This window comes from Lissotriton vulgaris, chromosome 8, assembly GCF_964263255.1.
Source record: "Lissotriton vulgaris chromosome 8, aLisVul1.2, whole genome shotgun sequence".
Taxonomy (NCBI): domain Eukaryota; kingdom Metazoa; phylum Chordata; class Amphibia; order Caudata; family Salamandridae; genus Lissotriton; species Lissotriton vulgaris.
Window position 1 is genome coordinate 1,252,410,238 of NC_141696.1, and position 17,144 is coordinate 1,252,427,381.

A 17,144-nucleotide genomic window follows, 5' to 3' on the forward strand; every position below is an offset into this window, starting at 1 on the left:
ATTTGGGCATTTGTGCCGGAAGGGGCAGGGTAGGGGAAAGCTACAGGTGATGGGAGACGGGCAGGATGTCTTACCTAGGTCTAGTAGCTGTGTGCTGGTCCACGTGATTCTTGGGGCTGGTAACTGACTGGCAGCGTGGCTGGCCCTAGGCCCGGAGCTGGTGCGGACAGGCGCAGACGGGCTTGCCTTAGGCGCGGCCTCGTCGCGCCCGCTGCGCTCGCCCGCTGCGCGTTCTGTACATGCACATATTTTATGGAGGAAGGAGGTCTTGGTTAGAGAGGCGTGGCCTCGTAAAAAGGGGTTGTGTTGTGTTCCCTTTCTTTACAAGTGTATCACTATAACACCTCTATGGGGTTGTTTTTCATTATTTACTGGGTTGTGTACACAGACTGCAACAGCCTTGTTTTAGAACTGACCGTTGTGGACATTGGTTTAACATTTACTCTGCCTCAGTCTTCCCAGTGACTATGGCCGCCATCTTTTGATGGGTATTTGATTGCGTTTAACCGCGATTGTTTCCAGTACCTCCTTTATGTTGTTTTGTTCATTCTCTACAAGATTTACTTTTATGGTAAAAAACCTCGACAGCCATAACGTTACGTGGGACGAAGGAGCCACTACTGCCCCCAAAGGGTCTTTCATTTGTTCCTAGATGAATTAGAATTATTTTTTAAATGGCATCCTGGCTCTCTAAATAATTAGAGCCATAGCCCTGGGAAATTGCATTACTTGACAATGGACTACCTAACTCTCTCTCTGTCCCAGAACTCCTTCCAGCAAACTTCGCAATCTATTGAGCCTCGAGAGCATTCTTAATGGACAGATAATTTTTTCTTTTTGAGCCTGTGGAGGGATCTAAATAATCTACTTACTAATCACATTTCTTCATTATCCCTGGAGAGTAGGAGTTCCAGATATTCTCTTGCAACACTGGAGGGGAGAACCAAGAATCCTAACAGCCCCTCAGCACCATCCTACCCCGGCTGGGACCATCAGCAAACAGTTCACTCTAAAAAAAGATAAGAGCCTCTCTCTACTTGTGTGAGCTACACATGGCCAAATAGACAGAAGTCCACTTTTTCCAACTGAGGGCCTCTTGTGTAGCTCTTTGTAGTCTACTACAAAACTTCCTTTGCAATATAATATTCTGCAAACTTCAAGGCACACTAAATTGGCTGGGGTTAAGAGTGAAGAATACTGATGCTGGAACTACCAGTTCCGGACAGTATCCCCTCACAACCTATGTCTGTGCATTCTGTGTTACAGTCTCTGGAATGGGGATAACTATGCAGACTGGAAATTACTGGATCAAAATCTGTAGGCTTATCCTGATTCCAGGGACTTTAAGGCTCACATTTACCACCTGAGCAGGTGGTAAATGTAAGCGGGTTGTTGTTCTGGGGTTGTGGTGCAGTTGTAGAGGGCAGGCCAGACTCCTGGCCTGCTGGGGAAGTGTAGCATTTTCCATTCTGATGTCGGAGGGGGTAGAATTGGGGGCAGGCTACACCTGAGTCCTCTACCTGCCCTGGTGCTGCAGGGCCCTTGCTGTGTTTATTGCACCTAGTAAGTTTAGGCCTGGGATCTGTAATCCCAGCACTTTCAGGTGCAGGAGTATGTGGCAATTCAAAGTCATCTGACTTCATTTGAGGGTCTTAATCTCCATTTGTCCACTCAACCAGGCACCTTACTACCTGCCAGTCAGCAATCAGTAAAGGGTGCTCCTCAAAATAGTGGTGTTTATTAGGATTCTGATATCCTACACAGATTCCTAGGTCTGTAGGGCTTATCTCTCACTCACAGGTATTCACTATTTAAAAGACTGGCTCTACTGATTCGAACATGAAAGCAGAAGTCTTGGACCCACAGTATGCTAGTTGAGAGAAAGTTCACCTCTAGTGCATTAAGCCAAAAGTACAGTGTGGCTTTATTTCTAAAGGGGGACTCCAGGGAATTCTGACAGGACAGCAAGTTCTAACACCACTCTTTGTTCCCACCTTGACTCTTACTCAAAAATCACATGCTCTCCTATTTCACTCTGCATGGAAATATGGGTTTCACCCAGCTTGAACATCTGGCTAAGCCATCAAATTACTCCAGTATTGGAGCTTTGATAGATTATCATGCTTGACCCATTCCCCATCGTCAAGATGGGAGTCCACAGTACTTTAAATAGTAACAGTAATAAAAGTAGATTATCTGAAAGAAACAGGGTAGTATTAGATTCCTTACCTTAGAATATCCCCAGGCGTCAGACTGGATTCGGAAATTTTTGCGTAGCAGTACCCTTGCGCGTTGGTAGGCGTCGTCTGCGGCTCCGCGTCCGTCGTCGGCGTCGTGGGAGCCGTGATGACATCGTCGGAGTACTTAGACGCCGCCTCCGCGTGCTGACGTCAGTTCTTCTTTTTTCCGTGGCAGCAGCGCAGATCCGGAAAAAGTAGTACCTTAGTCATTTTTTGACTAAACTTTTTACGATCCCTTTTGATCATTTTTCGAGTCTTCGACTCCGAACGGTGCCGGTAGGGATGCCAGGTTAAAAGCCCTGTGAGAACTGCGACCGACTGATGTCGGTCACCGACCCTCACCGCCGGTGCCTCCACTGTCTCGGCGTCGATCAGGATGACAAGGCCTGCTCCGACTGCAGGGAGCGGTCCCGCAAGCGGCTCGAACTCTGGCAGTCAGCCCCACGCCACGAGAGGTCCTGGTCCGGACGGAGGTCGGGGGAAAGGTCGCGGGGTCGGAGCCATCATAGCTCCGGGAGTCGGCATCACTCCTCAGGCTCGAAGTCGCTAGGTAATCACAAGAAGTCGAAGAGACGTCATCGCTCTTCCGACACCCCCTGACATCAGTGGTTTTCACAAGTTGATGGAAAGAGCCACTAAGAGATTTGCACTCACCATGACTGAGGTTAAAGCGGAATGTTTTTTATACAAGTTCAAGGACTCGTATCGCAAATCTGTGCGATCCTTGCCTATTGTGAGTCATATTTGGGAGGAAGGATTAAAAGTCATGGAGACGCCAGCTACGGTGACGCCGGTTCTGGCTAGACTAGATAAAAAGTATAAGGCACCTATGGATGCTCCAGCTTGCCTTTTGGGTCATCCCAAACCGGATTCTGTGATTACACAGGCGGCGCAACAGAAATCAAGGAACCCATCTGCTCCGATCACAACACCTCCGGACAGAGAGGGCAGAAGGTTGGATAATGCAGGAAAACGTTTTTCCTTAATGTCGGCTCTGCTAGTGAAAGCAGCTAATGCCCTCGCAATTTTGGGAAGGTACGACAGGCAGATGTGGTGTGACCTGTCTCCATACATTAACCAGGTGCCGGAACCAGAGAAGCAGGAGGCGAAGAAGATTCTCCTGGAAGGGGAGAGGACTTCGGCTGAAGTCATAGACTGCGCTATGGATATAGCGACCACAGCTTTCAGATCCTTGGGAGGAGCAGTGGTCCTCCGCAGGCAAGGATGCCTGCGAGCAACGGCGTTTAGGCCGGAGGTGCAAAACAAGATTTTGGACCTCCCTTTCAATGGAGAAGACCTGTTTGGGAAGCATATTGATGATACTCTGCAGAGTATCAAGAAGGATACTGATACGGCAAAGGCTCTGGGGACACTGCAATAGAGAAAAAAACCCTTTTCGTGGCTCCAGGGGCAGAGGGCAGTCCTCGTACACAGGAGGATACCAACAGGGGAGATATTCTTTTTATTCGGCCTCATCGCAGCCTTACCATCAACAGTACAGTCAGCGTCAATCAGGAGGATATACAAAATCAACTCCAAGAAGAAGGGGTGGCCGGGGAAAGGACAACACCCGTCGGCAATGACAACCTCCATCTTCCGGCTATGTCAGATGCTCCCCTGGGTAGAAAGATTGCTCACTATCTTCACAATTGGCGGAAAATAACAACGGACCAATGGGTCCTCAAAATAGTTCAATTCGGTCATACCCTATAATTTCTTCAAACGCCTCCTTGAACGCCACCGATGCACCAGAGAGCCATTCATCTGCATCAACTCCGGCAGGAGATTCGTACAATGCTCCGAAAGGGAGCAACAGAACCGGTACCGAAAGCCCAGGAAAACAAGGGGTTTTACTCCCGTTTTTTTCTTGTCAAGAAAAACAAGCTCCAATGGTGCCCCATTCTGGATCGCAGATCCTTAAACACCTATCTCAAAAAGCAATCTTTCCGGATGGTGTCTCTGCAGGACATCCTTCCGTTATTGAACCCAGGAGATCATATGACTACATTTGACCTACAAGACGCGTATTTCCACATGCCGATACATTCTGCACACAGAAAGTACATTCGGTTCTTAGTAGCCGGAAGACATTATCAATTCAGGGTACTGACATTCGGCTTGAAGTCAGCGCCGTGAGTATTCACGAAATGCCTGGCTCCAGTAGCGGCGGTGTTGAGGAAGCAAAGACATCAAATATTTCCTTACCTCGACGACTGGTTAGTCGAAGCACCATCAAAGGTACAGGCCAGAGCGTCAACACAGGCCTGCATAGACTTGTTCGCCAAACTAGGATTGACCCTCCACGAGGTCACACCTCCACCCAGCAAAAGTGATCACATTTCGGGGGGCAATATTGGACACGGAATGCAACTAGGCGTTCCCCTCCGAAGAAAGGCAACTGAGGATTGTGTCCCTCTTTCAAGACTTTGAAAAAAGAAAGCCTCTTTCAGTCCGCAGGTACAAATCCTTGCTGGGCATGATGTCATCTTGTATTCCCTTGGTGCCTTGCTGCAGGTTAAGGATGCGCCCATGGCAGGAGCAGATCGATCTCCAATGGTGTCAAGCGGAGGGATCCTTCGACGATACAATATGACTGACACCAGTGATGGTACAGGCAGCAGAGTGGTGGACACATAAAGGAAATGTGTCTCAAGGTCTAACGTTTCTGGCAAGAGCGGCTCCTCTAGTGGTGACGACGGATGCGTCTTTAGAAAGATGGGGAGATTTCCTTCAGGACCTTCAAGTCAGCGGTCGTTGGAAAGTGCACGAGCAGCAATTGCACATAAATCTGATGGAGCTCAGAGCAATCCGCTAGGCATTACTAGCTTTTCTACCAAGGATAAGAGGTTCGCCAGTGTTGGTAAGAACAGACAACACTACGGCGATGCATTATGTGAACAAGCAAGGGGGAACAAGATCTCTCTCCCTGTCTCAGAAAGCCCAGGAGATATGGGAATGGGCTCTTCAGCAAGGAATATCATTGGCAGCAGAACACCTCCCGGGGGATCAAAACATCAAGGCGGATACTCTCAGCAGACTCAAATCGTCCTACCATGAATGGGAGCTGGATCAGGGATCCTGGACAGCGTTTTTCGAAGATGGGTAACACCGATAGTGGACCTCTTCGCTACGAAGGAAAACAGGAAATGCCAGTACTTCGCAAGCTGGCTTCCCCAGAAGGTATCTTGGGGGAATGCGTTTTCCATGGCATGGTCCAGCGTCTTTGCCTACGTTTTTCCTCCAATTCCTCTTCTTCCCCATGTACTGGTGAAGATCAAGAAAGAACCGTGCAGGTTGATCCTGATAGCCCCGTGGTGGCCCAGACAACACTGGTTCACGTAACTGCTGCTGCTGTCGGAGGACCGTCCAATTCGGTTGCATCCAATTCCATCGCTTCTGACAATGTCCAAGGGTCAAGTGCTCCATCCGGACCCGGATCCTTGCGATTAGCAGCCTTGCTCCTGAACACTGTGAGTTTAGTCATCTGAACATCTCACATGAATGTAGGGAGATCCTGTCCAAAGCCAGAGCGGAGAGTACTAACAAAACCTACAGGATGAAATGGAAGAGGTTTTGTCTGTGGTGTAAGAGGCATAACATTCACCCTCTTACTGCTGCACCTCATCAAATTATACCTTACATTCTGCTATTAGCAAAGTCAGGATTAGCGCATGCTTCCATCAAGATGCATTTGGCTGCGTTATCTCGCTACAGGAGGTCATCGTCAGGCCCGTCCTTATGGTCATCAAGGATCATCAAGCAATTTATGAAGGGGATATTCAGGGTCTTTCCTCCAGTAAAGCCTCCACCACCACTATGGAATCTGAATATAGTACTTTCTCAATTGATGAAACCACCGTTTGAACCGATACACAGGGCGGACCTTAAGTTCTTGTCCTGGAAAGTGGCTCTTCTCATTGAATTGACTTCAGCGAGAACAGTAGGTGAACTACAAGCGCTCACAATTCAGGAACCCTTCCTACAGTTTCAAGAGGATAAGATGATTCTCAGAGCGAACCCGAAGTTCATTCCGAAGGTGCCAACTGACTTTCATCTGAATGAACCATTGGTGTTGAAACGTTTCTTTCATCATCCGTCAACAGTAGCGAGTATTGCATTCACTGGACGTTCAAAGATGTATGAAGTTTTACTTGAAAGAAACCAAGGCTTTTCGCAAGTCTTCTCAGTTATTCGTTGCTTTCAGTGCACCCAGGAAAGGTTTCCCGCTGTCAAAGAGGGGAATTGCCAGATGGATTTCCAGTGCGATTATCTACTGTCATCAAGCTGCTGGAAAGCCTCTGAATGCACGAGTTTGTGCCCATTCCACAAGGGCAGTGACCACATCCACTGCACTGTTCGGAGGAGTGCCAATCCAGGATATCGGCAGAGCAGCGACCTGGGCATCTACGCACACCTTCACCAGGCACTACTGCTTGGAGGCAGCCGCAGAATCGGATGCGGCGGTACTGCGGAATATCATAACGGTGAGCCTTTTTTACATCCCTCCATCTGTAATTTCTCTTGTTTACAAAGTCACATTTTATATATGCGTGTGTATATATATATATATATATATATATATATGAGATTATGCTTTATTTTCAAATCGTATGGCATGATTATGAAATGGATCAAAGAAATGTGCTTTGTTTTTTCACTGCTAGCTATTTTGATTCAGGCATGTGAATCTATGAAAGTTCCAATACTGGAGTAAGAAAACAAGTTACTTACCTGTAACTTTAGTTCTCCAGTATTGGAATCTTTCATAGATTCACATGCACCCACCCTCCTTCCCTGAGAGGCTCACCTCGGATTTAGCACAAGAAGTGTGTTATATACACAAGTGCACGAAAAATCTGAGGGGCAGAAGGTTCTCTCAGGAGTGTTCTAGAGGGTGAGGAGCTCTGATTGGTTCAGGGAAAAGTTTGGGCCTTTTTTACATAACAAAGGCTATGGGTTGCGAAAGGGAAATGGGCCTAGGCTTCTTTTCAGTTTGCTATACTACTAAGCACAACTTTTTTATATACCGGAGACTCCCGTCTCGATGACAGGGAATGATTCAGGCATGTGAATCTATGAAAGATTCCAATACTGGAGAACTAAAGTTGCAGGTAAGTAACTTGTTTTCTTATTTGAGCAATGAGAAACTCTAAGAAGATCTTAAAACTGCTCTAAAGTACCATAAATAGAAGGGCACTAACCGTAGACAGACTGCGTAATTGCAGTTCTCAGTAACAGAAGGCAGGAACTGCAGATGCTCATAAGATTATCTCATTGATAATCTTATTGATTAAGGGGGACGGTGGCAGCTTCTCCTCACCCGGCTCGGCGCCATTCTCAGAGCATTCTCACCCCGCTTGGCGCCATTCTCAGAGCATTCTGCTCTCAATTGTTTTATTTTTGTTGAACTTGCTAAAAAGCTCATTTTAAATACTACTTGCTATTCAGGAATAGCGTTTTAAAAGGGGTCAGAATTGTTGCTGTGTTGTGACTGATTTTGCTAGTTGCACTCTGTAAAAAACAATCCGCATACCCACACACACTGAGGGACCAGCTCCTGTGTTGTTCGACCTGTGCCTGCACGCCCAGTCCGACCCTCCAGCCAATCACGGGTGCGGAAGGCGGGGCAGAGCCAGGAACATCCGGGGAGGCGAGCGCTTAGCGCTCTAGCTCTCCCAGACTCGAGGGCTATAAAGATAGCCAGGAGGCAACCGTTTGTGCGGTAAGGGGGACGGTGGCAGCTTCTCCTCACCCCGCTTGGCGCCATTCTCAGAGCATTCTGCTCTCAATTGTTTTATTTTTGTTGAACTTGCTAAAAAGCTCATTTTAAATACTACTTGCTATTCAGGAATAGCGTTTTAAAAGGGGTCAGAATTGTTGCTGTGTTGTGACTGATTTTGCTAGTTGCACTCTGTAAAAAACCATCCGCATACCCACACGCACTGAGGGACCAGCTCCTGTGTTGTTCGACCTGTGCCTGCACGCCCAGTCCGACCCTCCAGCCAATCACGGGTGCGGAAGGCGGGGCAGAGCCAGGAACTTCCGGGGAGGCGAGTGCTTAGCGCTCTAGCTCTCCCAGACTCGAGGGCTATAAAGCAACTCGTCGGCTCAATGCGCAGTGTTGACGCGCAGTGTGGCGCCTACTCCTGCGCCTAAGACGAGCCAAAGACCAGCCCGTCTGCGCCCGTCCGCGACTGGACGGGGCCAGGGGCAGGGGGTTATGGCGGATTCTATACACACCCTCGAGCCGCTTCTTCATCATGGTCTCACGTACACCAGTCAATCCCTACTCGCCTTAAACAGGTATGCCACCACACTGTGTTCACATAAGGTACTGGGGAGTCTGGAGGGACCGTTTTCCTGCAGGATTTGTTGTACTCAATTTACTAGTAGTGCTGTAATCACTCCTTGCCAGCTAAAGTCTACTAACTATCAACCAAATCCGTTTGACAGTCCTCCTAATGACTCAACTCTTTCTTGCAAAAACCTACTGTGTAATGTTCGCTCCTTAGTTACCCATTCCACCCAGGTCTGGGATCTGATAACATCAGAAAAGCCACATCTATGCTTTTTAACATAGACGTGGTTGAAGCCCCACTCTGTTCCGGCCATTACTATGGGGGTACCACAAGGATACAAATTAGTAAGAATGGACAGGCCAATTAAAATTGGAGGGGGATTAGCCATTGTTTTCAAACAAGAAATCAAGGTAGTGGTCACTGAGACCGTATGTAATTCGCAAATGGAGCTCCTCATTTTCACTATCAACCCTAATTCTAGAGAAACAAGGAAGGGAGCATTAGTCTATCGACCCCCAGGTCCGCCCGGGAATTTCTCTCTTCAACTTGTTGAAATACTGGCCCCACATATACAGCTGGACTCTGATTTCATCTTGGTAGGGGATTTCAATGTTCATAGTGAACTTTCCTCCTGTGTGGAGGCACAGACACTATTGGCAGATCTAACCACCTTAGGTCTGCACCAAGTTAATCAGGGACCCACGCATTTAGCCGGTCACACTTTGGACCTTGTGCTATATAATTCCCCCTCTATAAAGTGTCTACCTCCCTGCCAAGTGGATTGGACTGACCACTCTATCATTGAGTTCTATACTCGGCCCAATCATGTGCCCAAGGGAGTACAGAAGACCTTGGCCGATGTCAGAAGACCCTGGAATAAATTAACGCCTGAGAGCTTTAGGGAGAACTTTATCGAACCTAATCGGGCTGAATGTGGCGACAACGTCACTGCGGCACTAGCCGCTCTCAATGAAGCGGTAACTATCTCCATTAATCATGTTGTTCCTTTTAGAACATACAAACCCCGACCTGCCCCAAAACAAGAAGTCTGGTACACAGACGATCTCAGGCAACTAAAAATCACGGCACGGAAATCGGAAAAACGATGGAGAGTCACACATAAGGATGAGGATAAAGACATTTATAGGACTTCACAGAAAAATTATCATGAAGCCATTCGATCTGCCCGGAAACATCACATAGCAGCCCAAATATCAGCTGCGGGTAAAAATGCGAAAGTCCTTTATCAGATCTTACAGACCTTTGTCAAGCCTGCAGCTTGTGAAACAGAGGAGATTGAGTCCCAAGAACTCTGTAATAACATCTCGCAGTTCTTTGTAAGGAAAATAGAAGGCATTTATGCTAAGATCTTAGCCTCGAAATCCACCTCTAACACCTTGAGAACTGTTGATAGTATGGCTCCCCCACACTTCAGCACAACAGAAGACAATGCTAGCAAGCTTGTTGAATTCCCCCCTATATCAATGGAGGACATTGGCACTCTAATTAATCAAACCAAGAGAGGATGCCCGTCGGATATTGTTCCAGCTCGGATCATGTCTCTCTTAAGGGATGATCTAGGAGCGGGGATTCAGCGGGTGCTTAATCTATCCTTAGGATCAGGAGAAGTTCCTCCTGATTGGAAGCGTGCTTTGGTGAGGCCTCTACGGAAGAACAACTCCATTCCATGGACTGACCTCACTAACCTGAGACCCATCTCTCTTCTCCCTTTCTTAGGGAAGCTTGCCGAGAAGTTTGTTAACCGGCACTTATCTAATTACATCGAGAGTGCAGGGGGACTAGACCCCTCCCAATCGGGTTTCAGACCTAGGCATAGCACCGAGACCGCCTTGCTGTCCGTCGCTGACAATCTTCATATGCTTCAGGATAAGGGGTACTCCGTTATCCTGGTGTTATTAGATTTGTCAGCGGCGTTTGACACTGTGTCACATGAGATCATGACCTCCAGACTAGTTGACATCGGTCTGGGAGGCAAGGCGTTGGCATGGTTAAGGAGCTTTTTCAGCAAATGCACTCAGAGAGTAATACTGGGCCCCTACCAGTCAGAGGAGGTGGAGATCTGAAAGGGGATGCCACAGGGCTCCTGCTTGAGCCCAACGTTATTTAACATCTATGTGGCACCCCTAGCTAACATCATGAGATCCCACGGGTTTATCCCTGTATCGTATGCAGACGATACACAACTCCTCTTTCCGTTTAAAATCATGACTCCTGAAGTGCGTCACTCCTTTGCCCAAGGGATGAAAGAAGTAGCACATTGGATGGCAGCAAACCTCCTTCAGTGTAACGTCTCCAAGACGGAGGTGATGCTCTTTGGGGAAGCCAAACGACTGTGGACTCCGGACTGGTGGCCTTGTGATCTTGGCCCAGTCCCTGAGGCAAAATTGGTAGTGAAAGACCTGGGAGTCAAACTGGATCAGGAGCTCACCCTAAAACATCACGCTACTCATGTAGTAAGCTCCTGTTTCCATGTTATTGGACTTCTCCGAAGGGTGTTCCCCTTGCTACCTGATACCACCAGGAAAACTTTAGTTCAGTCGCTCGTGCTGAGTAGACTGGACCATTGTAATGGTTTGCTGCTAGCCGCCAATGAAGGGGTCATCGCTAGACTTCAAGTCGTGCAGAACACGGCTGCCCGCCTTGTTCTCAATGCCCCGGCCAGGACTCCTTCAAAGCCACTTCTCAAAAAACTTCACTGGCTCACCATAAAACAAAGAGTGATGTTTAAAACTTGTTGCATCATCCACAAGTGCCTTTCTGGTAGAGGCCCGGATGATTTAACTAAGAAATTCATCCCATATATTCCAGCAAGACCCCTGAGATCCGGAGACCATGAATTATTATGTGTCCCCAGATTCTGGAAGACACGACAAGGTGGAAGAGCTCTGTCAGTGGCAGGCCCCAAACTTTGGAATGAACTTCCATTGGAAATCAGAGCATGCAGGGAACATCTTCCCTTCAGGAAAAAGTTAAAAACTTTCTTGTTTAATTATTGACACTGTTGAACATTAATAACACATGACAGGGCTATTTGCTTTCTGATGTCGCCAAAGGCGCGGAGATACTCCCCAGGGAGTCGATTCCTAGCGCGGTACCAGTTTGCAAATAAATAAATAAATTGTTCTGATCATTCATGGCTGTGCTACCCTAAAAAGCAAGTTTTATAGCATAACGGAATAAGTGCAACTAGGAGGTTATACCGTCACTCAGCAGGCTGGGTCACGTCAATGTCCTTCAAAGGCTGCTCCACCCACCTGAGATGGACACAAGGCACTGCAGCTCAGCACCTTCTCTTGCATCACACATGGATGGCAAGAGAAGGGTTCATTGCTTGCAGTCCCCATTCTGGGTCGTGGTGAAATGCTCTGGGAGGGGAGACTGCTGAGGCTAGGTTTGCCACCTAGCTAGTCTTCTACCAGCACCAACAGTATTTTTATGTTTAGGAAAACTAATGTAACATGTTCCCACTTGTTTTCTGGGAGTGCAGAACAATGAGAAGAGGCAAGGGTACAGATCAAATCTTTTCAATTCATATCTTACCTAAGGGCACTATATATTCAATGTTGCAACATTTTGCTTAAGGTAGAGGAAGCGCTGTGAGCAGGACATAGACATTTTGATAGAGACGTTGTATCAAGTCAGTGGGAGTTTCAAAGCATCTAAATTAACTTAATGCCTACTTACTTGCTTATATTATGGTAAAATAATGAAAATAGTTTGAAAAACATTTATATGTGATGGTCATTGTTGCATAATTATTTGATTCTCATGCTTTAAATCCATTCCTGATGGAAAACTAATTGCATATGGTTACAGAAAGTAATGGTATGAAATGTTTGAGTAGAACATTGTCGGTAAGTGTAACTTTCCCATATCAGAGAGCAGCAGTGGATGAGCAAAAACGTAATTTTTTGTATGTTGACTACTAAATCTAAATACATGATAAAGCAGTGTTTGTTCATTTTCAATCTCTAAACAGACCTTCTGAGATTCCCTCCGGAAACAGGATGCTGATTGTGAAAGAGGAGCTAAGGTAAGACTTTCCACAAAAATTGCATTGATCTTTCTGAAGATAAAATTACTCTCCGTGATCAACAATGGAAGTCCAGATTGTGAGTGTGGGATTAAGACACACATGTCCACGCCTGGTTAATTATTTGGTTTCAGGCAAGGGCCAATATTTTTCCAATCATTTCATGATTGTTTATTAAACTCAGATTTCAATGTGATCTTATCTTCCTGTATTAAATGAATTGTGGGATTAATAAAGCGCGCCGCTACTATGAGAGAGCGCTAGGATATCTGCCCTGTAGGGAATGTGAAATCTAATCCTGGAATAGGTACATTTTTATTTGTTTACAGAATAGTTATTGTCTGCAATACACTTGATGGGGAGTGGTAACTTGTTTTAGTGTCTTGCTCCCAATACTGAGTAGGTAGAGCCACCCCATTTTTCTTCTATGATAACCAGCAGATGTGCTGATTGTGTGTGAAGGGATCTTTGAGGGCAATAGTTGACAAGTCTCCTTTTGAGACAGAGGTGGGCCTGTTTTGAAGAATACTTTGAGGTGGTGACTCGCACACCTATTTAAACACGTTCATCTTAGTTATTTCACTTATGGAGCTGTCCTGGTGAGCGCTTCATCCATAAAGCGCCAAGCATATAAATCAAAATGGAATACTGATAAGTAAAGTACTATCAGTACCAGGATGCATCACGTTGTACAGGTTGGTAACCTTGCTCATAAACCAATTGATCCACAGTCCACTTTTTGTTCCATATTTAAAACAGTTTATTGTGCGTTTGTTGGTATATTCAAACCAAGGTGATTTCAATTTTCAAATGCATGTATAATGCCCAATCGCCTTTGAATACAGCATGTAAAATCCCTTGCTCCATGAAATATGATAGTATTTAACCCAATGCATTTCAAGCCGTTCTGGCCCTTCGTCAGGGGTTCAAATCTGTAAAGTTGAAATCAAATATATTACCATTTACGTTATGAACTCATGTTCACATGTCAAAGTAAATTGTCAAGCGGTTTTCAATCGCCCATTGCATACCCTGTTATACCTCACTATAACCAGCGTTTTCCCTCTATGTGCAAAAAATGCTGTCTACATAACTTACTGGAGTGGTTTCATAAATTATGCCCTCTATACTTCTAGCTTTTCGATAACAGTCTATACTGCCGACATACGGCCGATGGACAAGCGGTATATTGACGTACCTTTCTTCACTCATCAACTACGAACATAACGCTCTGAATCCTCTCTCCCAATTCCAGTTCTAGTCCTTCTCTAGTTTCGTCTCTTGTTTTTAACACCTTAATCCCGCCCACATTCTTCGCCTGGTTGTTAACTGCGTCTTTTTCTCACCGGGTTGAAACCTGCCAATCTACCTAATGTTCCTGGCCTCATTGTATCCCTTCTGAACTCACGTCATATCGTAGTCCAACCACCTTCGGTCACAATTCTTTGCCCCGCCCTACCCTCGGATGTTTAATCGCTACGCTGTTAATACAAATGGCTGTTATTCGGCACAAACTAATAAATATGCAAAACATTTAAACTGGATCAAACAAGTGAAACATTCCATGGTGTCATAATGTCCAATGATACAATATATCAATTTCAAGTTGGTATGTAGTTAATGCGTTCTCATCGTTCTTCGAAATTCCACCTGTTTTGAAGAAAGCAGCATGTTCTACTGGTAATGCTTAAAAAACACTTCTTTTTTCTAATTGGTAACCAGTTTGCGATACTGAGTCTAGGTGGTATGCTTTGGAAGGTTGAATAACAGTCATATTGCCATATTTTGTATTCTTAACAATCTCTGTGACAAACAACTTAGAATGCCTATGTACAGGACGTCTGAATAGTCCAATCTGGAAAGGATCAGTGGCTGTGCCACCGTCTTCCAAAAGTTTGAGAAATATTCTTAGCATTCTCAGGATCCAGCATTGTTTTTTTATTACTGCTGCGATCTGTGGTTTAAAATAAATTTGTCTATCTATCAGTACCCCAAGGTTTTGGCTGTTTCTGTGAGTTTTTGTTTTTGTTGAGATTGCATTGCAGCAAGTTGGCATTGTGCCAGACCATAACTGTTGTGAAGCATCCAGAAAATGTAGTTTTGGCCTTCTCGTAAGTCTTGTTATATGTCAAGGGCAGTTGGGAATCATCTGCATAGAAGACAGTTTGAACATCAAAGGATTCAATCAGATATGCCAAAGGGGTCATATAGCCATTAAATAGAGTGGGGCTAAGGGCAGACCCCTTGGAAACTCCTACATTGATGATTTTGGCTTCTGATAGGAATGGTGTGCCCCACACCGTTTGTTCCCTATTTTCGAGGATGGATTTTAGCCAGGTTGCGCTTGTCCTTCAATACCATTGTGGGCGAGCCTCTGGATTTCATGTGAGATCTATCGAACACGGCTGGCAGGTCCAAAAGGATTAGGGAGGCTTTGTGGCCTTTGTCTGAAGCAAATTATATAATGTTTGTAATTTCCATCACGGCATACTCTGTACCATGAAGTGCTCTGAACCCCGACTGAGAGGGGTGCAAAAGGTTGGAAGATTCTAGAAAGGACATCAGTTGTGTGTTGACTGCTTTTTTGATTATTTTTCAGGTACCTGGTAATTGTGATAGCGGTCTGAAATTTGAGAGCGTTTCTGGATCGGCATGTGGATTCTTAAGCAGTGGCAGGATACTCGGCTTTTTCCATTTAGCCCGCACAATACCGGAGTACAGGGAGGAAGTGAAGAGCTTTTGATAGATGGGCGCAATAGCAGCTCCTATTGATCTCAAGATTTGAGGTGGCAAGGGATCTTGTGGAGATCCCGATCTAATCTTAGATAAAGCCTTCTCTAGTTCTGGGATGGAAAGAGCTTTAAATAGACTTATTTTGGTATGCGCCCTGAGTTTGGGAGGGGTAATAGTCTGAGTCAGAGTTGTGTGTTTAGATATTAGAGTGTCCTAAATCTTCTGCATTTTGTTTTCAAAGAAATTACTCAACTGCTTGCATAGAGTTGTGCTAGTCACCAGAGGGGTAGCAGAGTGTTTATGGTCTGTAAAATACGAAACAATACTAAATATTTCCTTTGTGTTATTGTTAGCTTTTTTAATAGAGTTGGTGTAGAAAGTGCGTCTTGCGGCTTTGCGATATTAATATTTTCCTTATACTGATGCATTTATGGCTATCCTTAAAAACTGTAATGGAGTGTAAGTGCACACTGCCCAGCAAGCGGTCAGTACCAGTAGACTTAACTTCAGCCTCACTCATGTTTACTCCTTTTGAAAATCAGTGAGTTAGTCCTGGTTTCTTGTATTCTAATTTCTCTTTACAATGGCATTTCTTCTTCAGTCCCCTGTTTTATTGTACTGTGATTCAGTGGATATTTTGATAGACACTGCCTTTTGAAAAAGTGTCGCTATGACCTGACTTGCAAGTGTAATCTCTTGCTTCTCATTGAGGTAATGTGCTCAGATTTGGTCAGCACAGTAACGTCCAGAAGGAAATATTTGGATCTAAAGTGGCTGTAAAGGCCCAGAACATTGTTTTTAGGTCCTTAGAACAGGTGAACATTTTGTCTGTGGTTGTGGGAGGGCTCTTCAAGGACCATATTACACTAGTTTGAGACGTAGGGTCTGGATGACTCACATATTCTGACCCTGACCTTTGAGAAGATCCTGCAGGTTTCACACAATACTATGTAGTGTTCAGCATCAAACTAAAAAGCTTATAGAAATGTTTATGTTGGTAAAGGGGCGGGGTATGGTGGATGACAAAAAAAGGGTTTCCCTTGTTCAACTTAAATGAGCAAGCTGTTTTAGTCTGATGTACAGACAGGTATCGGCTATGTCTTGGACCTATGACTGTGACTTCCTCTCAACCCATGTGTTAGTAGTGTAAACAACTGCCCTCATTCTGGACAGCAAAACGCTGCAGTTTTATCTTTAACATGTAGTTTGTGGTTAGGGTTTTATAACTTAAAAATAATGATCATTGTGACTGCTGTTATCGTTACACTATTATGGGATATATCGATCTTATAAATCCATTGCATGATGGAGCCCAAATATTGGTTCATTTTGGAAACCAGTGATATGAATATTGAAGTGAAGTGTAACTTTACCATGCCACAGTGCAGTATTTGTCAAGGAGGAGAGATGGAGGAGATCAATCAGAAATGCAGTTTCACCCTCGAACTTGTGGTGTTTCAGCTCCCCACCCTTTAAAGGCTGTGCTGATGATATTTTGGCAATAATGAATATCAATAATTTTGTCACAATTTTGCGACTCCCTCTAAGGTACCTCTCACATTTTGCCTGTTATGGTTACAATATTTTATTAATTCTAATTTGGGATTTATGGAAAGGAAAAAGAAAGATGGAACATTGATTGCCCCAGTATTGGAACTTTCACAGATTCCCATGCTTTGTATCATTCCCCGCCGTTGGAATGGGAGCCTCAGTAAATAAAAAATATCATAACCATAGGTACAAAAGAGAAAATTAGGCCTAGGCCTCATCTCATTTTGTAGCCTATACACCTTTTTTTGTAAAAGAGACCAAACTTTC

General features: G+C 45.2%; 1 pseudogene; it reads left to right on the plus strand.

Annotated features, from left to right (window-relative positions):
• The first annotated feature begins 4,387 nt into the window (after positions 1-4,387).
• LOC147698562 (uncharacterized) lies at positions 4,388-15,336 on the plus strand (annotated as a pseudogene).
• Positions 15,337-17,144: the final 1,808 nt, after the last annotated feature.